The sequence below is a fragment of the Callorhinus ursinus genome, unplaced genomic scaffold, assembly GCF_003265705.2.
Source record: "Callorhinus ursinus isolate GAN/ISIS: 27379988/994484 unplaced genomic scaffold, GSC_fseal_2.0 scaffold4, whole genome shotgun sequence".
NCBI lineage: Eukaryota > Metazoa > Chordata > Mammalia > Carnivora > Otariidae > Callorhinus > Callorhinus ursinus.
In genome coordinates, this window is record NW_027397066.1 from 122,919,078 (window position 1) to 122,944,435 (window position 25,358).

The window sequence follows — 25,358 nt, forward strand, 5'->3', positions numbered from 1 at the left end:
TGCCTTGAAGGAAAAAACCATTGCCATTCTACATACGCTGGGAAACAGATGAACTCCTATTTTCACCTTTGAGAGAACATCAAAGTTACTACACTATAAGATAAAATCAGCCATATGAAGGGAAAGGTGATTCTGCCCACATCAGAGAAAAAAGTGCACTTAAATGAAATAATATTAAATACCAATATGAATAAAAATAACAATAACCACTAACTTCTGTTGTGGACGAATCATTTGTCAGGTACTTTGCTAAGTAATTTTTTCTGGGTCTTTTTATTCAATTCTTGGAAAAATACAGAGGAAGTAAGGCAGATACTCAGCTGCCAGTCCCAAGGCAATCGCTTCTCCTTCTTTCTTGCTGTCTGAGCCCCAATATTTTTTACTGTGTTTACCACCCTCTTACCAAGAGCTCAGAGAAGTCTATTCCATCCCCAGCCCAGAGGAACAATCATGACCAGTCACTGTCTATCATCTCCTTTGTCAGCCGCTGATTCCAGGTAGGCAGAGTCTTCCTTGAGAAGCTGTAAATGAGGAGAAATAAGTGGTAATGTATTGGGAATTTCTGGGAAAGACTTCCTTTACTCGTCAAGAGAAGCACACAGGGGGAAGTGGCCATGTCATGCCAGTAACTGAAGCTGTCATCTTGGAACCATTAGAAGAAGCCTACGCACCCAAACCAAACTGCTAAGTATGGCAGAGAAAAGAAGAGAAAGTAGAAAGGCGGGTTTCCCAGTGGGAGTGTTAACTGCTGAGTTAACCCTGAAAGCGCCTTCCCTCTACATTTCTTGTTCTGTGAAACACCAGTACATACCAGATAGGTTCTCTTATTGCCCCCATTTTAGAGCTGAAGAAACTGAGACACTGAGTGTGGAAACCAGGATTCAAACCTGGGCAGTCAAAACACCACCACCGCCGCCACTGCCCAAACATCCCAGCTTCCTCCTGCAGGCCCGCAAAGCCCACCTCTCTTTCTTCACATCCAGTAAGGAACATTTCAGTAGGGAATTTTTTGAGCAATCATTCTATTACCTGAACCTCCAAGTGATGTTCAGGTTAGCAGACCACAAGATGGCTTCAGAAAAAGCTTTGTCTTCTCCAAATTAGAATGTGAGACCTAAAGTCCTGACAAGATGCACACTAGACAAGACAATGGCATTCATAAGAAGTAACTAGAATAGATGCGTAGAGACCTGGGTGGCTTGTCCATGCCTGTCTCCACCACATGCTTCCCCTGCAGTCTCCAGATCTTCCAAGCAAGGGTGCTTGCCTTTCCCCAAACACAGGGCTCTTTCTCTCATCCTTGCTCAGTTATTTCTTCTGGTACTGTTCTCCCCACAGCATGCTAGTCTAAATCTTACCCCTTCTGTAGGGCCCAGTTTTAACACTCCCATTTCCCAAATCCCCCCATGACAGTTGGTCTCCCACTTTGTTGTGCCACGATAGTATGTTATCTTATTATCCCGCTGAATGTTATCTTAATTTGTATGTATAAGTATACATCCGGCTTCCTCGCTCAGACGCTAAATGGAATGAAGGCAAACCTGTGTTTTCTTCATCACTATAATCTCTACCAGGTGCTTTCTACTAAGTACCTTAAAGAGAGATTTGGACTTTTTTAAAAAAAATCAACATTCTGAATCCAATAGCATTAAAGGAGTATCTTTATGAATAAATATACAGCCTATTCTTTCTAAAATGAAGCCATTCATTGTTTTCCTCTTCTTCTTCTTTTTTTTTTTTTTTTAACTAAATTGCTACACCCAATGTAGGGCTTGAACTCACCACCGTGAGATCAAGAGTCACACACTTACACACTCTTCAGACTTAGCCAGCTGGGCACCTCTGTTCATTCTTTTCTAATTAACATTTTTTAATTGTTACATTTTTGTTTTAATTTTAGAGATATCAAAAGAGAGTAATTTTATGAGCTATCACCCTATGTCAAGTTAGGATTTTCAAAGGACTTTTCCTTTTTTCTCCCTTTCCTGCCCCCTTATTCCTCTATTTAGTAATACAGAGAGAGGATACAGGTCCTGGGCGGTGAACAGAGAAAGCAGGTCTTGTAAGGGCTATGCTAGGGCAGGTGGCAGAAATCAATGACAGTAAGTCAATCATGACAGTAACTCTCTGACAGCACAAAGAGGTTGAGAGAAGTACTCACCTGTCAAAGAAAACCATTTAAGGAGCAGCGGCCCTGATTTCAAACCTGGACACATAAAGCTTTATGGCCTAATAAGGTAGGCTATCCAAGAGAAAGACCCAGATCATTGCAGTTAATATGAACCACACAGCAAGGTAAAAAGAACATAGCAACTGATGACGACTAGAGCCAGTTTGAACATAAAAAGCAACTTTTCTAAAAACAATGACCATCAGTCTGGTCAGCTTCATAAGTCACATTGAGTTCACTTATATTTTCATAGACTGCAGCACCTCTCTATTTGTGAAGACCCTTTCTCCTGGAGTTTGGTGTTCTATTGCTTCCATATTCCCCTGCTGCCATGGTCTATTCCTATTTGCGTTGTTGGCTGGCTTAATTAGAGAACCAGAGTGCAAGAGTGCGGAACCAACACTCATAAACTTAAATACCCTCTCTGTGTCAGAGGTGTGCTACATCCATCATGTAGTCCCCAGCACGACCCCATGATGTGTCATTGGCTCTATTTTACAGAAGGGATTGTTTGACCTGTGAGTTCATGTGCTTTCACCACACCATGAATGGTGTGCTTGAAGCACCAGGGCCTCTGAGTAGAGGTGGCAGACACCTGGTTGCAAATGGAAGTCGGAGGTATGATGAGTGTTCACTTGCTGAACAGAGTGATGTTGTATATAAATGACTGTGAACTTTACAGCCCTCCATTTGCTATTTGATAAAGAGCAAAGAAAGCAATTCTTACCAAATGCATGTTCCTCATGGCAAAACCAGTAAGTGGCCAATGCTAAAACTTTTTTTTTATCCAAGTCAACAAACAAATGTAGCTGGGACAGATAAGATTGACCCTGAGATTCTGAGAAAATTCAAAGATGCAAATGGAGAGCCTTTGGTCAATATTTACTTCTTAATAACTCTTAAAGGATGATAATACTCAATTACAAGGTGACCACTTAGAACAAAGGGAACACACGGGAGGCCTTCATGACCTACGCCAAACGGGATAGGCTTGTGGAACCTAAAATAAACCCATCACTTAGGAATAACCTATGGGAAATTCAGTCATTATTTCTGTAAGGGTGTGATGTGAAGAAATTATAATGATTTCATTTGCTTGAAATCTCTGCGGTGGGAAATAGGCAATATGAATAAAAGAAAACAGTGTATGTGATCCATCTAAAGCCTTCAAATGAGAGCAAATGAATCAGGATGGAATTGGGGGAGGTCTATTGGGGCTTAGGAAAACTAGAACTGGTTATATTCAGTTAAATCACCAAGGAAATCAGGGACTCAGAATTAAAGTACGACGAGATCTCAAAAATTACCCAATTCAAATCCCTAATCTTACACACTTGGAAACTATAGTCCAGGGATGGTTCTAGAACACCCGATTCTTGACACCCAGGCCAGCATTCTTCTCCTACTTTATGTTCTCTAACACATCAGTTAGTTAGGATCAGTTATGAAATATACATAACATATTCTACTATATACCTACTCTCCACAAGTAGTTATAGATTAGAATGAAAATTACCTCAAGCTTCCCCAGGGCCAGATGAGAGCTGCCTTCAACATGCAAATATGAATTAAAAATACCAAAATGAGGTTATTCTAAGGGAACTCTAGAGTAAGTTCATCAAAACGTATACAGGAAATATGCCAGGAGAGAGAATTCTAATCTCTAAATAAAATATTAGTCCCTCTGCCACAGAAATATAATGTACAATTTTATTTATTCTGTTCAAGAAAAAAGAAAACACACCTAGAGAATTCTGGAGATCATGTGTAAAGTCAACTCAAGTACACTTATTCTCATAATTCTCAATTCCTCACTTGAGGAGGAGGACTCCCTCGAATTGAGTGAGGTGAGTTAAGAACAAATAAAACGAAGTATTACATTGCTCAGAAAATAATAAACACGTGGAGCTCTTAGCACAAAAGAAGTACAGGCAAGGAATATAAATGGACTCATAAAGGTTTGACCAAATTTATGAATGTCAGAGTCATAAATGGCTACTGAGAGTACACCTAACCTTTAAGGTTAATGTCGGAGAGGAAAACTATGTCCTTTCCTGGCAAATCCCTTGAGGCCTCTGTTGTCAACACAATGTTGGGTTGTACAGAACACTGGGCTTGCCTGGCAGAGCAGTTCTTAAATTCCTTTTAACTAATGGGTATCTGCACCGGAGGAACATTCATCTCTTCAATGGGAGCATAAATGAAAAATGTTCCATTTTAGACAGGAAGCTTGACGAAATGCTGCTGTTGGACACTATTATTTATGTAATCAGAGTTGAACAAGAGGAAAAATTTTAGTTTTGGAATCAGAAGAAGGCAAGTGTTGAATCCAGGCCATGCCACTGAGTGGGCCCTGGTGCAAGTTACTTACTTTTCTGTACTCAGCTTTCTTTCTCACATGTGAAGTGGGAAGAATTATATCCATGCTACAGACATCTTGCTGAGACTTCTATAAGAAAACACTCTGTACACTGAAAAACAAAAAATACATATTATTATGTAGTGACAGTTAGTTTTAAGCAAATCTCAGTCACTTTGGGAGAGGGTCCATGAGATGCATGAAGACAGAGCGATCTTTGCTTTATTTTTCTGAAGAGAACTGATAAGATTCTTTAAAAAGGACCCTCGCGACCCAAGTCAGATGTCAACTCCCTAAGGCAGAGTTTCTTTGTCCTCTAAATTTCCAGAAACCTCTAGTCATGTCTCATAGCACTTGCATTATTGTTTATCAGATTACTCACCTTCTTCATTTAACTGTGAGCTCCTCTAAGACAGATGCCTCATCTTATTCATCTTTGCATCCCTAATATTTATCATAGTTCCTGGTATATAGTTGGCACTCAATAGATTTTGAACAAATTACTTAATGTGTGGGTGATCCTGCTGTCTCCACTTTACAACAGAAATGATTCAACTATAAAATGAAATAAGTTAAAAGTGACTAAGGTACCAAATCAAGACTCATCCTCAGCTTTCCTAATTTCTAGACTTCAGTCTCTAAGTCCCTAATTTGGGAATAAAAGCATCTTGGTCCTATTTGCATAAAAAATAAAAGGAAAGACATGGATCGTTGGGTACTGAAATATTTACAAATGGCACATATTTGCAATCCTAAAATCACAATCCTAAAAATCCTTTAAAATAAGATGAATATAACTTTTGACCATAACATAAAATTTTAGGTAAGGACAAGACTGCAGAGTCTGATCACCACCATCATCTTCTTCAAAGAGAAAACCTCCAGCTTTGTTATCTGCCCAATTCAATAAAGGGATAAAAATTAATGTGAAAAATGCAAACTTCATATTCAGTCCAGGACATGAACCAACAGTTGCACGTATTTAGATCTTTTTAAATATCTAGGAAATTTTCTCTTCCAATTCATAAAGTTAGAAAGGTAAATAGGAAGTTAAATAAATATGCATGCCAATAATATGGAAAAAGTATTATATACTGTATATTACATAACCAAGTGGAATTTATCCCAGGTCTGCAAGGTATGCAAGACTGTTTAACTTGCAGATTACATGATACTATATATAGAAAACCCTAAAGACTCCACCAAAAAACTACTAGGAACTGATAAACGAATTCAGTAAAATCACAAGTTACAAAATCAATATACAGAAATCCATGCATTTCTATACACTAATTAAGTAGCAGAAAGAGAAATTAAGAAAACAGTCCCATTTAGAATTGCACCAAAAATAATAAAAAACCTAGGAATAAACCTTAACCAAAGAGCTGAAAGACCAGTACTCTGTAAACTATAAAACGCTAATGAAAGAAATTGAAGATGACACAAACAAACGAAAAGATATTCCACGCTCCTGGGTTGGGAGAACAAATATTATGAAAATGTCCACACTACCCAAAGCAGTCTATAGATTTAATGCAATCCCCATCAAAATACCAACAGCTTTTTTCACAGAACCAGAACAAATACTCCTAAAATTTGTATAGAACCACAAAAGACCCTGAATAACCAAAGCAATCTTGAAAAAGAAGAACAAAACTGGAGGTATCACAATCCCAGATTTCAAGATATATGACAAAGTTGTAGTAATCAAAACAGTATGGTACTGGCATAAAAATAGACACAAAGGGGCACCTGGGTGGCTCAGTTGGTTAGGCATCTCCTTTGGCTCAGGTCATGATCCCAAGGTCCTGGGATGGAGTCCCATATCAGGCTCCCTGCTCAGCAGGGAGTCTGCTTCTCCCTCTGACCCTCCTCCCTCTCGTGCTCTCTCTCTCTCACTCTCTCTCTGAAATAAATAAATGAAATCTTAAAAAAAATAGACACAAAGATCAGTGGAACAGAATATAAAGCCCAGAAATAAACCCATGATTAAGTGATCAATTAATCTTCAACAAAGGCATGAATATGCAATGGGAAAAAGTCTCTTCAACAATGGTGTTGGGAAAACTGGACAGCCACCTGCAAAAGAACTAAATGGGACTGCTTCCTTATACCATACAAAAAAATAGGGCGCCTGGGTGGCTCAGTTGGTTAAGCGACTGCCTTCGGCTCAGATCATGATCCTGGAGTCCCAGGATTGAGTCCTGCATCGGGCTCCCTGCTCAGCGGGGAGTCTGCTCCTCCCTCTGACCCTCTTCCCTCTTGTGCTCTCTCTCATTCTCTCTCTCTAAAATAAATAAATACCATATAAAAAAATAAACTGAAAATGAATTAAGGACCTTAATGTGAGACCTAAGTCTATAAAAACTCTAGAAGAGAGCACAGGCATTAATTTTTCTGACATCAGTCATAGAAATATTTTTCTAGATATATCTTCTGAGGCAAGGAAAACAAAAGCAAAAATAAACTATAGCGACTACATAAAAATAAAAAGCTTCTGCACAGCAAAAAAAAAAAAAAATCAAAACTAAAAGACAACCTACTGAATGGAAAAAGATATTTGCAAATGACATATTTGATAAAGGGTTACTATCCAAAATATATAAAGAACTTATACAACTCAATGCCAGAAAAAAGTCCCACAAATAATCCAATTAAAAATAGGCAGAAGACATGAACATTTTTTCAAAGAAGACATTCAGATGGCCAATAGACACATGAGAAGATGTTCAATATAACTCATCATCAGAGAAATGCAAATAAAAACCACAATGAGATATCACCTTGCACCTGTCAGAATGGCTAAAACCAAATTATAAGAAACAACAAGTGTTGGTGAAGATGTGGAGAAAAAGAACCCCCATGCGCTGTTGGTGGGAATGCAAACTGGTACAGCCATTGTGGAAAACAGTATGGAGGTTCTTCAAAAAATTAAAAATGGAGTTACCATTTGATCCAGTAATTCCACTACTAGGTATTTACCCAAAGAATACAGAAACACTAATTCAAAGGAATACATGCACCCCTATGTTTATTGTAGCATTATTTACAATAGCCAAGATATGGAAGCAATCCATAGATAGATAAATGGATAAAGAAGGTGTGAATATATACACACACAATGGAATATTACTCAGCCTTAAAAAAGAAGAAAATCTTGCTATTTGCAACAACCTGGATGGACCTAGAGGGTATAATGCTAAGTGAAATAAGTCAGTCAAGGAAAAACAAATACCATATGATTTCACTCATATGTACAATTTAAGAAACAAAACAAATGAATAAAAAAAAAGAGAAAAACCAAGAAACAGACTCTTAACTCTAGAAAACAAACAGATGGCTACCAGAGAGGGGGTAGATGGGGTGGGGGTGAAACAGGTGAAGAGGATTAAGAATACACTTGTGATGAGCGCTGAGTAATATACAGAATTGTCAAATCACTATATTGTACACCTGAAATTAATATAACACTGTATGTTAATTATCATATTAACAGGCTATAAATGAAAAGTCACATGAGCACATCAATAAATGCAGAAAAGCATTTGAAAAAATCCAACACCTATTCATGATAAAAACTCTCAGTAAACTTAGAAGGAAACTTCCTCAACTTGATAAAGAACAGTACTTAATGGTGAGAAATTAGAAGCTTTCTCACTAAGATCAAGAGCAAGGCAAGGAACTCCCCTTACCCTTCCCTTTCACCATTGTACTGGAAGTTCTAGCTAATAAGACAAGAAGAGAAAAAAGGGAACAGAAAGGAAGGGTATACAGTTTGGGAAGGAAGAAATAAAACTGTCTTTGTTCACAGATGATCATCTGTGTAAAGAAAAATGTAAGAATAAACAACAACAAAATAACCTCCTGGAACTAACAAGCAATTATAGCAAGGTTGTAGGATACAAGGTTAACATACAAAAGGCAACCTGTCTCTGGCATAACAGCAATGAACAGGGGGAATTTGAAATTAAAAAATAAATACCATTTATAATCGCACCCAAAAACACTTAAGTATATAAAGCTAACAAAATCTGAACAAGATCTCTACAGGGAAAACTATAAAACTCTGATGAATAAAATCAAAGAACTAAATACATGGAGAGATACCCTATGTTCATTGATAGGAAGACTCAATATTGTCAAGACGTCAGTTCTTCCCAAACTGATCTATAGATTCAATGCGATCCCAGCAAATTATTTTGTGGATTACCAACAAACTGATTCTAAAGTTTGTATGGAGAGGTAAAAGGCCTAGAACAGCCATAACAATATTAAAGAACAAAGTTGGAGGACTGACATTACCCAACTTCAAGATTCACTATAAAGCTGTAGGAATCAAGACAGCATGGTACTGATCAAAGAACAGACAAATAGATCCATGGGACAGAAGAAGGCCCAGAAACAGGTCCCCCATAAATAGTCCACTGATCTTTGACAAAGGAGCAAATATAAAACAATTGATTTAGACACAGACCTCATACCCTTCACAAAAATTAATTCAAAGTGGATGACAGACCTAGCTAGAAGATGCAACACTATAAAACCCCTAAAATATAACACAGAAGAAAACCTAGACGACTTGGGTATGGCAATAACTTCTCAGGTACAACACCAAAGGTATAATCCATGAAAAAAAAATTGATAAGATGGACTCATTAAAATTAAAAACTTCTGTTCTGTGAAAGACAATGTCAAGAGAATGGGAAGATAAGCCACAGACTGGGAGAAAATATTTGCAAAAGACACATCCGATAAAAGACTGTTACTCAAGATATACAAAGAACTCTTACAACTCAACAATAACAAAATAACCTGATTTAAAGATGGGCCAAAGACCTTCACAGACACCTCCCCAAAGAAGATACACAGATGACAAATTAACATATGAAAAAATATTCCACATCATATGTCATCAAGGAAAAGCAAATTAAAACAACAAGATACCACCACACGCCTATTAGAATGACCAAAATCCCGAATACCAACAACACCAAATGCTGGTAAGGACATGGAGAAACAGAAATTTTCACTTATTGCTGGTTGGAATGCAAAATGGTACAGCCACTCTGAAAGGTAATTTGGTTGCTTCTTATAAAACAAAATATACTCTTACCATGCCATTCATCAATTGTGCTTCTTGGCATTTATCTAAAGGGGTTGAAAACTTACGTCCACACAAAAACCTGCACATAGATGTTTACAACAGCTTTCTTCATAATTACCAAAACTTGGATACAAGCCATGAAAAGACTTGGGAGAACCTTAAATACATTATTACTAAATGAAAGAAGCTAGCCTGAAAAGGCTACATACTGTGGGATTCCTACATTCTGAAATAGGCAAGACTATTCCATTGACAGTAAGAAGACCAGGGGTTAGGGGTGGGGAGAGATGAATAGGCAGCACACTGTGGATTTTTAGGGCAATGAAACTTCTCTGTATGGTACTATAATAACAGATACATGCCCTTATACGTTTGTCCAAACCCACAGGATGAATACACAGCACCAAGAATGTAATGTAAACCATGAGTGATTGTGTGATGTGTCAGTGGAGGTTCATCAATGACAACAAATATCCCACTCTGCTGGGGGATGTTGATAATGAGGGGAAGCTATGCATGTGTGGGGGCAGGGGGCATATGGGAAATCTCTGTACCTTCCTCTCAATTTTGCTGTGATCCTAACACTGCTCTTAAAAAATAAAGTCTAATAAATAAGTAAATAAGCGATCACATATATAGATGTATCTGCGTGTGTGTGTGTGTATGTGTGTGTGTGTGTGTGTGTGTGTCCTTTCCTCAATTTCAAAATAGTTGAAAGGATGAGTGAAATGGGTCAACAGGCCCCAGATAGCAGCATTTTCCTGTGTGCCCAGGAGTTAGCCCAGCCCTACCACCACTTGGGTAGAGCTCGTGCCAGGTTTACTGAGCACCTTCCATTCAGCACTTGCAGCCCTCATTGCAAAGCCGACCCTCGGCTCCTCTGAATTCTGAAACGCTATCCACTAATATAAACCATCTCTCTTGTCAAAGGGCCTGGAATGATTGTTTATTTCACGTCTATTCTTCCTCGGCTTATCTATAGCCAGACTGACTTCGCCGCCCTCAGATTTCAGCATTTTTATTCTCTGAAGCCAAATTTACACTGGTAGTTAATAATATCCTGGTTTATTCTGACCAACGACACATATATACCTCTCCCGCCTCTCTGCACCCTAAATGCATCCTACACTAATTTTATTGTCACTATTTCCTGCTGTCAATCTCATATTGGAATAGGCAACATGGCTTTACTTTGTCATGGTGAAAAGTTTATCCTGCAAATTTTCAGTTTCTTAGGTCTTCGTGAATGGCTGTGCTACTCTCATGTGTGCTTCTAGGCATCTCCAGGGCTCTGCATTTTAACTTCATACATCTAAAAGCATCTGTACAGAGATAATATTAATGTTATTGCAACAGACAGGCAGAGCCTCATTGCTCTCTGCTTTGACTGAAAATGCCTTTTCGTAGCGAAAATGTGCAGACATTGGCATTTTTGTGTGAGGTCTGAATGTGTGTGGGTCCAGCCATTGGCAGCAGGAAGAAATAAGACACAGCTGCCAGATGGTTTGGTTTAAAAAAACAAAACAAAACAAAAAACAGTCAAATTGGTGATCCACAACCATTAAAATTATTTTCCCAAAGGAAAATATTCTGGAGCTGGGAAAAACTTCTAAATGCACTCTCAGTTGCTTGGCAGAGTGGGGGATCTAAAGGTCACTTATCTCTCCAAAATAGCTACTTACCTAAACATGTTGGGTGTTTTAAATTCTGCATATAACTGCTGATCATATTCAAATTTTTTAAATACCTGATTTAGAATTCTGAGTAGGAAGGTAGATAGTAATAGAAAGATAATCGGAGTCAGAGTTAGGTTCTAATTTCTACTGCTAATTGATTATCCTTAATGCAGCCCTAAGCCTCAGTTTACTGCTCTGTATAATGGGGATAAAAAAAATCTGCTCTGACTAGGTCATAGCCATAGATTTGTTTAAAGATCTTGTAATAAAAATGCATGGGAATGAACTCTATAAACTACCTAGTACTACAGAATCTAAGTTGTTGCCATAACACTAAAACAAGTTCCTGAAAAAATGACAACTTCATAGGAATCTATGAAAAGCCCTGGTAGAATTAGCAGACCGGCTTTCTGCAGATCATCCACATTGCAACTTTGATTTTGTTGGTTTGTTAGCATAATTCTCCTTATGCTGTTTTCTCTATTTTTAGCCCCAATCAACCCTAGAGCAGAGTTGTCTTCCAGTAACAAATAATGTTTAGGAAAAAAATCTGGCACAAAACAATGGTATTTTAAATTTTCACCATGCACACTGGCAACAAGAATTTCAGTAGAAAATAGTTTACTGTTGTCACATTAGTTTATATGACAGTGGTGGTTATGCTGAGACAACACTGCTTCTTCACTTTACACTTCCACTCAGTGTTTCCATGGGGTCCTCATTGATCCTCAGCCTGCCTTCCCACCAGCCCCTGCGCCTTACTGTGGATCTGCTCACTCTAAGCTCCTTGAGGTCAGTGACCTCCTCCCTCTGACTTCTGGGATCCAGATCACTTTCTCAAGTGCAGTAGGAATGCGGTAGAAACTTGCTGCATGAGTGAGGGAGGATGACACATCTCTTCTCCTCAAAGGCCCACAGACTGGGCACCTGGGTGGCTCAGTTGGTTAAGCAACTGCCTTCGACTCAGGTCATGATCTCCGGGTCCTAGGATCGAACCCTGTGTGGAATCCTGCGTTGGGCTCCTTGCTGCTCAGCAGGGAGCCTGATTCTCTCTCTGCCCTATCCCCCTGCTCATGCTCTCTCTCTCTCTCAAATAAATAAAATCTTTTTTAAGAAAAACCCACAGACTAAGGCACTGCTGGTGGAGGCAAGAGAGAGAGTCAAATCCCACATCTGGTCATGACTAAACTCAACATCCCCAGATTCCTGTGCCCACTAAATGCGACGATTTTTTTTTTCTAAGAAACAAAGAGTAAATAAAATGGAATGTCATCTGCCCTGAATGATGCTGTTCTCAAGGATGAGGTTTCTCTATGACCTCTGTACCACACACTATGGAACAGCAGTGTTCAGCAACATTTTCAAATGCAGAAAGGAGCAGGTACTTTGCAGAGGTCTACAAATTACTACAGAGAGCACTAAAATATTGTCAAATCTCTATTTCTAAGCTATTATCCCATCTCAAACAGAAGAAGTTCATGTTTTAACAAAAGTTTGCTATAACCACTAAGTGAAACTACAACTCTGTAATCTTTAACTGTGTTCCTCATTAGGTCGTAACAACTAGGGACGTGTAAGTAACGATCATGACTTTTGAAAGAACCATGATATTGAGCAGCCATGATGATGAAACTGTGAGGTTATAATATAAAATAAGTTAGGCTCAGAGCATATAAGCATTTCGATTAAAAACATACAATAAGAGATACTGGCCCAGAACTCTATTTCTCTAGTTGATCTTTCACCATTCATACTATTCAGCCTAACAAAACCTGGGAGTAATTGAAGAGAAATGTGTAGTACTGAAATCACAAGAACTGAAGTCAAAATATGTAGGTTCTGCTCCAACTTCCACCAGACTCTGCTCTCTTAGATCCAGTCTGTTGGTATACATTGCACTTTGTGGGTTGGTGTGGGGTCGAAAAATGTTATGATAGAGAGTGTAAATTTTTATAAACTCTGCATTCCCATTCTGTTTTTAAAGCATGGTTTGCAAGAAATGGATTGAATCAGGAAACTGGCTTTTACTTTTGCTCTTTTTGAAGGCTGAGCTCTTCATACATACTTTTATTTTAATGACTTTATCCAAACAGGCATTCGTGACCCCAAACTATGAGATCATTGCAACACAATTACCCACCACATGGATAAAGCGTTCTCTTCAGGTGTATGTTATCACTAAGCTTTCTTAGGCACTTGATGAAAGTAACTTCAGACACACCTTAGTTTTGAGGACAAGCTGTGGCACGATCAATAAATAAGCAAAATTTTAAATATGGACGTGGAGTGATGGAATGCCTCCCAGCTCCCGTACTCAGACGCTGAAAGCCCAGCCAACTTGGGCAAAGGCAAGTAGCTTTCCAAGGCAATTGCTAAGCCTCTGTATCTGGAGGAACCAGCCACCTAATGTGAAATTCTTTTCATCTTCCCTCCACACTCCTGTGAAAACCAGGAGGATTTCTGAAAGGTGCAGAGATTCTCAACCGTTGCAACGAGGCGGCTTTCTTCTAGCTCGAGCGCATGAGAGGAAGAACAATTTCACGTTAACCATACACACAAGATGACAGGGAAGAAGGCCAGCTGATGGCACAAAATACATATGCAAACCCTCCCTTGGAAGCGTGCTTTTCACTATCTTGTACAAAGTTAATGGAAACCAAGGAACTACCATTCCAGAATCGTCGCCCCTTTAATCCTTAATAACCAAATAAAAATGGGCAGCCTGTATTCAGGAGCAGCTCTAGCAAGCAGATCTCCAGGAGACAAGGCTCCCTACAGACTTTCCCTTGATCTTAAAGCTTAACTTGAAACATTTATATGCACGGAGCACCTGGCCAGGAGATGTGAGAAGTCTTTTTTTTCACCTTGGCTCTATTTCTTTCTTTAATAATAAATTCTCGGCTTTCTTTCTTTCCCTTCCTGGAAACTAATTTCATTCTAAATAATGTTTTTTGTTCTTTCTTAACAGTTTAAGAAAAGCAAGACAAACTTGAAAACCCCCCATTAACACCCATCAGGTTCTCTGCCTGCCGATCAGTATCATCTTTGCTTCAGGGAAGATGAGGCAGAAGTCACGGCAGGTTAATTCCAATTAGGTTGAGAACTTCTTTTGTTTGAATTCAAAGGACTCAGGTTAACCTATTAGCAATTTCTTATCAGCTGGCTACACAGATCTTCCATCTTCACACACCTTGCCGGGGGGAGAGGTGACGAGCTCAGTAATGTGATGGCGCCGTCTTAAATCCGCAGGAGTCGGAATTAAGGTCAGATGTTTGAGGAGGAAAAAGCCAGTCCCGAAATGGTAAGGCCGTCTGGGTCACGTCCTCGACAAGGATTCAAGGCATTTGCTAGTGAAGACACACACAGAGTCTGTGATAAAGCCTTTCTCCCAAACCAGGTCAGACCCAGGAAAAAAACCATACAGCTACTTTGAAATACATGTATTTCAAGAAAGGAGTCCTAGTTCCTAAGTATCCTCTCTCTTTCCTACTTCATCCTATAAAGTATGTTTCAGGAGACTCACCCAAAGACCCACACAATACAAAAGGATACAATAAGTCATTGAAATTGGCGCAAAGGGGGAAGCGGGTGAAAGAGCAAATGCTGACTGAAGTATTCCCTCCTGGGTGGCTTCTGGAAGGTGGAAGGTACAAGCTTGCTTTATAGATGGCGGACCTAGTCCAGGGCCTGCCATCGCCCGGTGAGGGTTCCGTCCCGCAGCCTCGCCTCCTCTCAGCCCACTCTCTACGCCCCCGAGTGATGCCTCTAAAAAGTAAATCAGATCGAGCCTCATTCCCACTCACAGCACGGTGATGGCTTCCTGCTGTATTTAGGGTCAGGTCGGAATTCCTCCCTGTAGCATACGTGGCCCTCGTGACCTGGCCCCTCACTGCTCTCAGCCCTGTCTCAGGGCCCCCTGCCACTCTGCTCTCCGGCCACACCAAACCTCCCTCACCAACTCCGACGTGCCCTTCCCTGCACAGCTTGGCCTCTCCACTGGGTGAACTTGCACTTAAACTTCCTCCAGTTCTGGGTTCATCTCCAGTTCACATGCTCCTGAAACATGCCCCCACCCCTCCTCCCTCATCATGGCATCTGTCACACTTGACTAAAAGAGCTTGTTTTTGCTGGCCGGTAACACCCTCTGACAATAGGAACTGGGTCTAGGTTGCTCTGTGTTTTATTCCCAGAATCTAGCAGAGTGCCTGACGTATTATTACCGTTTAACTGTATGTTATTGTTCATTGCATGAATAAATAATAGTAACAATAACTCACATCTATTAAGCATTTACCAGGGGCCACAAAAATGCCCAATGTTTTACTTTCATTATCTTTATGAGAAAAAAACTATTCTTCACAGTAAAGCAGATTATGACCATCTTCATTTTACAAGTGAGGAAACCGAGGTTTCTCGTGTAACCGTGGGTCCTAAGCTACCAGCCTGATTCTCAGGTTTGAGCTCTAACCACTATCTTATACTGCCTTTCTAAAGATAAATGATACTTCCTTATGGCCTAAGCAAAGAAGGAACAATGCTCAGTTACAAGATTCATAGCATCTGAAAAATAACCCAAAAAACATGCACCAACTTTTGGGGAAAATCATGGTTTTTCCTAGCTTCTGAAACTTAAAATATTTCTTGCTTGGGTTATATCAAGGCATTTCCACTGGGAAATTTTTTGTGGATGGCAGCCTGGGAATCCCTTCAGGGAACAGAAGAGCAGATTTTCTGGAGCCTCTTCCTAGAAGGTCCCTCAGTACATGCCAGTGGCACCATATAAAAGCCTATTGACAGGGCGCCTGGGTGGCTCAGTGGGTTAAGCGTCTGCCTTCGGCTCGGGTCATGGTCCCAGGGTCCTGGGATTGATCCCCGCATCTGGCTCCCTGCTCCGTGGAAAGCCTGCTTCTCCCTCTCCCACTGTGATCTCTCTTGCTCTCACTCTCTCAAATCAATCAATCAATCAATCTTAAAAAAAAAAAATACGAGATTCTGTTCTCCACCAGGCAGACTACACAGTTCTCTGCTGATCTGGCTTAAACCAACGGGTTAGTTAATTCACCAAAGTCAAACTCAGCAGATATTCATGTTGTTACTTCAAGATCATTTTCCCCTTGAGAAGAGAGAGGAAGCGGACAGCTGGTGGGAAAGGAAGGCAAGGGCTGGGAACCCTCTGTGACCTGGCACAGTAATGATGCGTGCGCAGGGAAACTGGCTTGGCCTGCTTGGCTCTGGCTGCGGGATCTCTGAGAAAACGAGCATCTGGGTCCAGCTTCCTCTTCGGTGACCTGGACACTCCGCTACCGCGGGTCCTCTCTGCTCTCACGTTCCCTCCGTTGTGGGTGGCCACTCCCCTCGGAAGGTGCCATGGTCTGTGGTTTTGTGTAGAAGTTAAAAGCCCACTGCCCCTCTAAGAGCTTGGATATGTTTGGGTCTTGGTCATCAAAGCTCAGAAAGAACTAACCAAGCAATTCTGGCTCCCTGCTCCTTACTGTCTGCTGCCACGGAGGTGAGAAGCCCTCAGCCACAGAAAATCACACACACACACACACACACACACACACACACACACACACACACACCCCTTTTCTGATGGGTATAACTGTCCACTTGGGCATCCAGTGCCATTTGCACCCTAGCTTTCTGTGTCTGCCAGTCTCTCTGAAACAACTGTGCCTTTACCCATGATTACTGCTCTGTCCTTCCCTCCCTCGGAAGCATTTCCCCCTAAAACCCAGTTACAGTTGTTTTACTGCAACTACTCTACAGCATTGTGAATGGAAATCTTAAGATTCTGTGAAGAGAGAAGTCCGTAAAGGAGAGCACATTTTCTCTTTAATCACAACATTGTAACATCTCAACAAAGTCTGTTATATATGTGTCTTTTCCTCTTAAAGCCATGCATCTACGCATCTGGTTTTAAAAATACACACTTCTTGTCTTGCACACATTTGCAGTTATTCCCAACCTTTACATTACCCTCATAAAATGGCTCTGAAATGGGTAAACAGTAGAAAGTCTCTGAACAAACAGACTCCCTTTTCCCATGGAGACATGACGGAAAAAAAAAAAAACATACATGAAAATCTGAAAATTCTAGGATAAGAGAGGCTGGAATCTTTAGACTATTTCCAACCTGCTTGTTTGTTTTTGAGGGATTTTGTAAGTAAATGAGTCTAATTCTATCAATTGGGAGAGAATAAAGCTGTCTACTTATAGGACATGCAATTTTATTCTTCCTGTTAGCCACGATATTTACAATTCTACAACAGTAGGTTTATACTATATTTCTATGTATGATTTTCAGTATTTTATTCTGAATTTCTTTTAACTCAACACTTACTAGGTATCTAATATCCTCTTATTTCCAGTTAAGTCCTCCATAGATGAGGGAAATGGTAAAAAGCTCAAAACCATTCAAAAGAAAAAACTGAACTAGTTGAGAAATAAGTCCAAACTTCAAAAGCAAAATGATAAACATGTAAAAAAAGGATTTTGGTGTATTTGTCTTGACAAAGAAAAGGGGCGTTTTATATTTTTCTAGTAAGAAAGAAAAAGTAGTCACCTTAAATTTGTGAAGGGAAATTCAAGTGATCTTATGTGTTTGAAAGGCAATATGTGTGCAGTCTATGGGGGGAACTGAAAGTCAGTAGATTGTCATCTTGGGAAGGGAGGAAGCAGGCCTCCAAAATGGAGAAATGCAGTTAAGGATTTCTGAAGATCAGTTCCTGCCAGGCCTATGGACTGGCAATTCGCCCGACATTTAGTAAATAGCCCTTACTTAGTGGAGGGTGGCCTAGTGCTTGAAAAGGATATGCACGTCTCTCATGGTCCTTGCTCATCGGTACATACAGACCTCAAGAATCTTTGGTGCTAAATTAATGCCAAGCGTCTCACTTAAGCGGCACAGCCCCTCTTCCATTAGAGGCAGGTAAGGTGAGGCACCATTTTATTTTTTTTTTTAGCAACCAGGTTTAAAAACAAAAAGAAAAATTGTCCACGCTCATCCCAAAAGTTTTCGATAGCTTGTCAAAATAAGGGACAGTGGAAGCATACAACATAACAAAATGCAAACACCAAACCTAGTCCTTCGAAAAAACTCCTCAGCGTTCCCTACGTGGTTCAATCACGCTGCTCATTAAACAAGTCATTTTAATACTCACTGTCAGCCCAATCTTCCAGGTGCCAGGATTTCCTTTTGAAGAGAGAAGGTACGCTGTGGGCCAGCTCCTCAGAGAGGTAAACATATGGAAACAAGGACAGGCTTTTCTGGTACTTAGGATCTGGCACCTTCTAAATTTAGAGCCCTCCCTCCCTCTCTCTCTCTCTCTCTCTTTTTTTTTTGGTTTAAAATATTTTTAAAAAATTTATTTTAATTTTTCAGTTTGCACAGAAACAAGGTGCTGTGAAACACACCTCAAGTGTCTTTTAAAAATTAAAACAGGATTGATTTGTAGTGTCAGTGATTCGTGCTAATCAAAATCACTGACAATTTTTCAGGAGGGAAGAGAGAGCACTGCTTCCTTTTTCTGTTTTGATGTAAATCTGAATATTTTCCTACAGATAATCCTCTTGCATTTTTTAAAGGAGAGAAACAGGGAATAAAATTCTCGGAAAATAAATGTTTATTCGGACCCACAGATGCCTCGGGCTGGGCCTAGATGGACGAGCAGCGCTCCAGATCCCTCTGCTGGCCCAGCTCAGGAGGCGCTTCCTCTGGAAGTACAGGTCCAGAGTCCTCAGCCTCTAAGTTAAAACTTACAGGGAGAATGTTCTGTTTACTCTGTTCCTCTGCCAAGGACCAGCACTGGCATGCAGGGAGTGGTTAAGTGTGGACACCACTTAGGACAAGAAAAACAAGCATCCGCCCAAAGGAGGATTCCTCTAAGTTGTGTATCTACTCTGAAACCAATGCATAGTTCAATTCATGTGCCACTTTCCGACTGGTCTTTTTTTCTTGCCATTGTATTTTAAAAATTAGAAGTGACTTCTAATATATGCGGATCTTTTTGTCTTTAAATTCAAGGATTTCTTCACGAGAGAAACAAAAAGAGACAGAGGAATTTAACAAAGCAGTAAGATTCCCAGAAACTTGCCTTCTAGCAACAAAAAGTCACATAAGTACAGTTTGGTGAGCAGTATATTTGACACTTTGAAACTGGTGAATCATGTTATGGCATCTTAGTGTTCTTTTTTCTATGAAAACAAAATTGTTCTATAGTGGTTTTAAAAAGTATCTGTACTTTAATTTTAAACACATTCTAGAAAGCACCATCCTTTTCAAATCGTTATCATGAGGACCTTTATATAAACCCATGAATTAACACCAGAAAAGGATGGTGTTCTTTTCTAATCCTAGTCACCATGATATTTTTAATGTCCAAAAAAAAAAAAGATGATATTGGATAAAGGAAAAAACTCATGAGGTCAGTTGATTCAAATAGGTCAAGGCAAATAATATATAAACAGTGATTAGCTGGTCTCAAACTATAACATTAAACCAAAAAGTAAATAAAGACCCAGAGCAAAAAAAAAAAAAAAAAAGAGAGAGAGAGAGACCCAGAGCAAATAATGAGAGACTGAGACAGAGACACACAGAGAAAGAGAAATAGAGGAGAAAAGAAGAAAATGACAAATGACAAAGAAAATTAGTATTTCATATATTTCATACAGCTAATGGGACCCTCAAATTTTTCAAAAGTGGTAATTAATGATTTTTTAAGATATACATCTTAATACATAATGTGACAATAGAGGGACATTATTCTGGAATATCTGAAATTATTTCTATACCAATCCACCACACGCCAGTTTGAGAATGTTCCAATATGAGAAACACACAGGAGAGGCAAAACTATGAACAAGTTATCTTTCTCATCACATCAATTCCAGCCCATACACAGATCTGATAACCTTTGTTTTAGATATTTAAGGTGAATAAATATTTCAGTTACTAGCGCTCTATTATTATTACAGTGATTTCAACTTTTTCATAATTTCATAATTTTTCATAATGCTTGAGTATTTTTATTTTTGTTATTAAAAATTTTATTTAAATTCAATTTAGTTAACATATACTATATTATTAGTTTCAGAGGTAGAATTTAGTGATTCATCAGTTGCACACAACACCCAGTGCTCATTACTATCACGTGCCCTCCTTCATGCCCATCACCCAGTTACCCCATTCCCCCACCCACCTCCCCTCCAGCAGCCCTCAGTTTGTTCCCTATAGTTAAGAGTCTCTTATGGTTTGTCTCCCTCTCCGTTTTCATCTTATTTTATTTTTCCTTCCCTTCCCCTATGATCCTCTGTTTTGTTTCTTAAAACCCACACATGAGTGAAATCATATGGTATTTGGCTTGAGTATTTTTAATTAAGACTTTTTCTCTTTAAAAAGTGTATATGGCAATTTTAAGTTAAACTGAGTTAAAATTCATTTTGTTTTGAGGATTCTGTTGCTGGAGAAATTAAGGACATGAGGTCCAATTCCAAACTTATTGATAATCAAAAGCATGTGGAGGTGCTTTTAAAAATCCAGACACCCATGCCCCACTTTATATGTACTGAATCGGAATCCATGGGGGAGAGTCCCTGGAATCTTGTACTTATTTACTATTATGCCTCTGGGTTTGGAATCGAGAGAGTTAAATGATTTGAATAAAAAAACCATCCAACATCTGGGCAGTTCCCGGCAGCCACAAACGCCAGACGAACCGAGGCCACACTATGTATGGTCTATAAGCACCAGGCACAAATGTGTTCTCCCAAGATGCAAACAAACAGAATATTGTCAAGTTTCTTTCCAGGTAAGTAAATCACAAATTTGTAATTTAATATGCTCTATCTTATTCCTATTATACAAAGTGATGCATTTAAATTACTAGCCTTTACTTTTCATTCATTCATTCATTCATTCATTCATTCATTCATTCATTCATTTATTTATTTATTTTACTTTGGCTGTTAGAAAAATAAATCTAGTGTTTATTGGCGTCAAAGCTGTAACACAAAAGAGCAACGTTGCCATCTAGTGGTCAACTGGGGACATTAAAGAAGCAGGCTGTCTTGTGAAATGCCATGTTGGAGGAAATGAACCCTCAAGACCGTGAACAAATTTCAAGAGCAAAGACTTCAGGACTGAGAGAACTCCTCTAAACTATGGATTCTACCACCAGGCTCTCTGAAACCCTGTGTCAGCTTCTAGTCCTAGAATCACAAGTAATGGTCAAATGACAGCAGAGCTGCTTCATTTGGCTTTTGGGTTGGTTTGTTTTGTTTTTTTTAATAAGATTTACTTATTTATTTTAGAGAGAGAGCAAGGGCGCACGCGAGTGGGGGGAGGGGCAAAGGGAGAGAATCTTCAAGCAGACTCCCTGCAGAGCGCAGAGCCCCATCTGGGGCTTAATCTTACCACCCGTGAGATTATGACCTGAGTCCAAACCGAGAGTCAAACCAAGAGTCTCGGATGCTCAACTGACTGAGCCACCCAGGCGCCCCCATTTGGCTTTTTAAAAATAACATTGTAAACTTGCTCAGGTCAGTGTCTTTGTGTAGGTTCGAAGGTGAATTTTAATATTGGGAGTTTCTCAAGCCATCAGGGACACCATCCTTCACAACCATGGCAAGCCCATGGTTTTCCTCCAATTGCTCGAGCTGCCTGAACCCATGGCCATTCTCCACCTCTGACAGCTTAGAGAAGCTCACACTGTTCCTGAGGTATCTCCTCTAGAAGCTTTCCTTGCCTGAGCCCTCCCACATTCAAAGCATGCAGTCATGGGAAGGAGCTGGTTTCCCAGGTCACGTGGATGAGGGCGCCTTCCACGTCCACAGGTGCGTGTACATGGTTCAAGGAAGTGAGCACACATATGATCACGAAGGAGGAAATGGACATCATTCAAAGAAAAAACACTATGTGGCAATTTTAGTTATTTTCATTTTAAATATTTGGCTTGATCTAAGTGATCCCGATTAGATCATAGTATTTCTTAAAGTTTAATGTAACTCTAACTTAATTTTTTTATTTCTGAGAGCTACAAGACTGTTTGGGGGCAGCCAGTGTATCTGTCTTTAAAAGGTGAAGGGTATAACACTGTCTTTCAAAGAGCTATAAAATAGTCTTTTTTTTTTTAAAGATTTTATTTATTTATTTGACAGAGATAGAGAGAGAGCACAAGTAGGCAGAGAGGCAGGCAGAGGGAGAGGCAGAAGCAGGCTCTCCACCGAGCAGGGAGCCCGATGCGGGACTCGATCCTGGGACTCCAGGATCATGACCTGAGCTGAAGGCAGTCGCTTAACCAACTGAGCCACCCAGGCACCCAAAATAGTCTGTCTTATACACTGAAATAGGGTCTCCTAGGGAAGGATAGATGGGACTATCCTATAGTAGAGTTCCCTAGCGAGCTTCTTAGAGGGACATCCGGGTTACTTCTGAGAGTCACCTGTTCTTTGTTTTTTGGTTTTTGTTTTTTTTCATTTAACAGCACACACATCTATCTTTACTTGGCTAAAAGGCATTCCCACTCAAGATTTCCTTCTTCCTGATTGACTTAGGCATACAGATTCTTTGTTATCCAGTCCTTTGAAAATGAAAAGGTGCCTGACCAGTAGGGACAGAACGACAAGCTCATTCCAGTATGTGCACACACAGGAAGACGTGCCTGGAGAGAATATGTAAAGATAACCCAGAGAAAAGTGGTAGAGAATACTAGGTTAATAGTAGTCTTCCAGATGATACTACAAAGTCCTGGCCAGTGAGGCCTTAGATATGAAGTTTAATGAGTAATTACATTAAAGAACGAGAGAGAGATTGTTATGTGTCAGATACTCTTCTTTGCTCTTTAGATAAATAAACTCCTTTAATCCTCAGAACAACCTAGGAGGTAGGTGCTTCAATTATCCCCATTGAGGAAATTAAGGCATAGGAGGATTCAGTGACACGTCCAAGGTCACATGGCCAGCAATCATAGGAATGTAATTTGATTCCAGGCAATCAATCTCCAGAGTCCACACTTCTAACTGCCATACAAAACCACCTTCATCTATGGAACCTCAGCCCTTCTCAAAGAACTACAATTCAATAAAACTCAACCAAATTATATGCAACAATAAATTTTCCTGGATTATTTTAAAGGCTTTGGTGGATCTAGAGTCCCTCTGGCTCCTCATCGAGAATGCTGGTCCTCATCACAAAGTACTAAGCCAGATGAATCACAACAACATTAGGCTGTGTCTGGACCAACACTAATAACCAGCAGATGACATCCGTGATCAAAAATCAATCTACTCCAAACATTAGAAACTGTATTTTAAAGTTCCTTTCTTGTATCCATTTATTGCACTGCCTTTTTGCCACTCTCAAAATTATGACATTGCAGCAGGAGAAAAAACCTGGCTTCTTTGGACTTTTGGTAGTTTGGCCATCAAATATATAAATACATACACATATATGCTTATTCTGTAAATGCTTTTTGAGCACCTACTACATGCAGGGCATTTCCTTGATGCTGCTGGGGATGGGAAGTCACTGCAATCAAGATGCTCACAGGCAGTCGGGGAGATTAAAAGAAGATGTAAAAATAACTGTGATTGGGGCACCTGGGTGGCTCAGTTGGTTAAGCATCTGCCTTCTGCTCAGGTCATGATCAGAGAGTCTCAGGATTGAGCCCCGCATTAGACTTCCTGCTTAGTAGAGAGACTGCTTCTCCCCTCTACACCTCATCTCACTTGTGCTCTCTTGTGCACGCATGTTCACTCGCTCACTCTCGCTCTCTCTCAAACAAAGAAATGAAATCTTTATTAAAAAAACTAACTGTGATCTTACAATGACGTAGTGATTCTTTCTAAAGGACAGGCACAGAGCCATGGGTCTTGTGAATCCTGTAATTCTCTGTGGCCCAGAACTAGTCCTCAACTTGACTACAATGGATAAAGAGCATTTTTGGAACACATAATTCACTGACTCACAAAAAACACACTAGATCTTAGCTTAAAATTCACCAAGCAACCACAGTACTATAGAGAGGCACAAAGGATGCAACCAGAGAATGCAATTATGTGGAGGAAGCAAGAGCAAGAAGAAGCACCCAAGAACAACAACTAAAACATGCTTATTAGCTCTTCCATTAAGCCATGGCTTTGACATCATTCTAGTAACACAAGGGGTTTTATATCATATTCAGAAGAAGGTTAAAGTTTCTCCTGACTTCATTCTGATCTACAGTATCTCATAAAAATTATCTAGAGTGCCCCTTAGTTTTTCACTCAGTCCTGAACAAACCACACGTTTCCCCTCACCAGAGCGGTTATTAAAGACTGCTAGCCACCCCAGCCCCTCTCTCCACCTACTCTTTGTCCCAGGCTCTTCTCACCCCTGAGGGTCTTCTGTCACTTTGTAACTGCTAGTTGCTTCTATGGCAGTTGGGGGTCCCATAAAGATGACTCAGATTAGGTTAGGTTAAAAGATGCACAAGACCTCAAGGAGCATGCTCTCCTAAGGCTTAAAATAAAGGCAAAAGCTATGGTGCACCGAGGCGGGGTGGGGGCGGGGGGCAGTGAGCATGCCAGCACTGGGAGTCAAGACTTCCAGGCAAAACTCTCCAGGATTATTCTTATTTGCTGAAGGACGTGCTTCGTCTCCAGATTAAACCACTAAGATTTGTACTCTGTATCTTGGCTTCCCAAGACCTCCAGGTAGAAGTCCCCAGTAGGGTCTTTAATGCCCCCAGGTCCTATTAATCATGCCAGACCAACTGGTTACATCGGGTGAAATCTACTGAAAAACAATCTGGCCTAGGGTTTAACCAGGGGAGTTTTGGACTATATACAGAGCATCATAAATCATTAGTTAGCTGGTTGGCTAGCCCGTTAACCTTAAATTGGCCAAGAGTCAAAGCTACCCATCCAGCCATCCATGGAAACAGCATATGGCTGCTTCAGTCCAGCTATAAAATAACTTTACAACACAGGTGCTTTGGTTGCAAGCAAAAGAAGCTGATTCTGATTAACTTAAGCAAAGAGGAATTTACTTGGAGGCAAGAGAATTGCATT

The 25,358-nt window shown here is 40.0% G+C and overlaps 1 long non-coding RNA gene across 2 annotated transcripts in view; it reads right to left on the reverse strand.

The window, feature by feature from the left end:
* Positions 1–270: 270 nt before the first annotated feature.
* The window catches only part of LOC141372656 (uncharacterized), a 34,011-nt gene continuing 8,923 nt past the window's right edge, over positions 271–25,358 (reverse strand). The window contains exons 1-4 of one of the 2 annotated variants that reach the window (XR_012378044.1): positions 15,113–15,268; positions 14,500–14,656; positions 4,542–4,641; positions 271–521 (exon numbers count right to left, since the gene is read on the reverse strand). This is a non-coding gene — a long non-coding RNA (uncharacterized lncRNA). Of the gene's footprint in view, positions 522–4,541; positions 4,642–14,499; positions 14,657–15,112; positions 15,269–25,358 lie in introns of those variants that run through there. The other variant, XR_012378045.1, reaches the window with a different exon arrangement.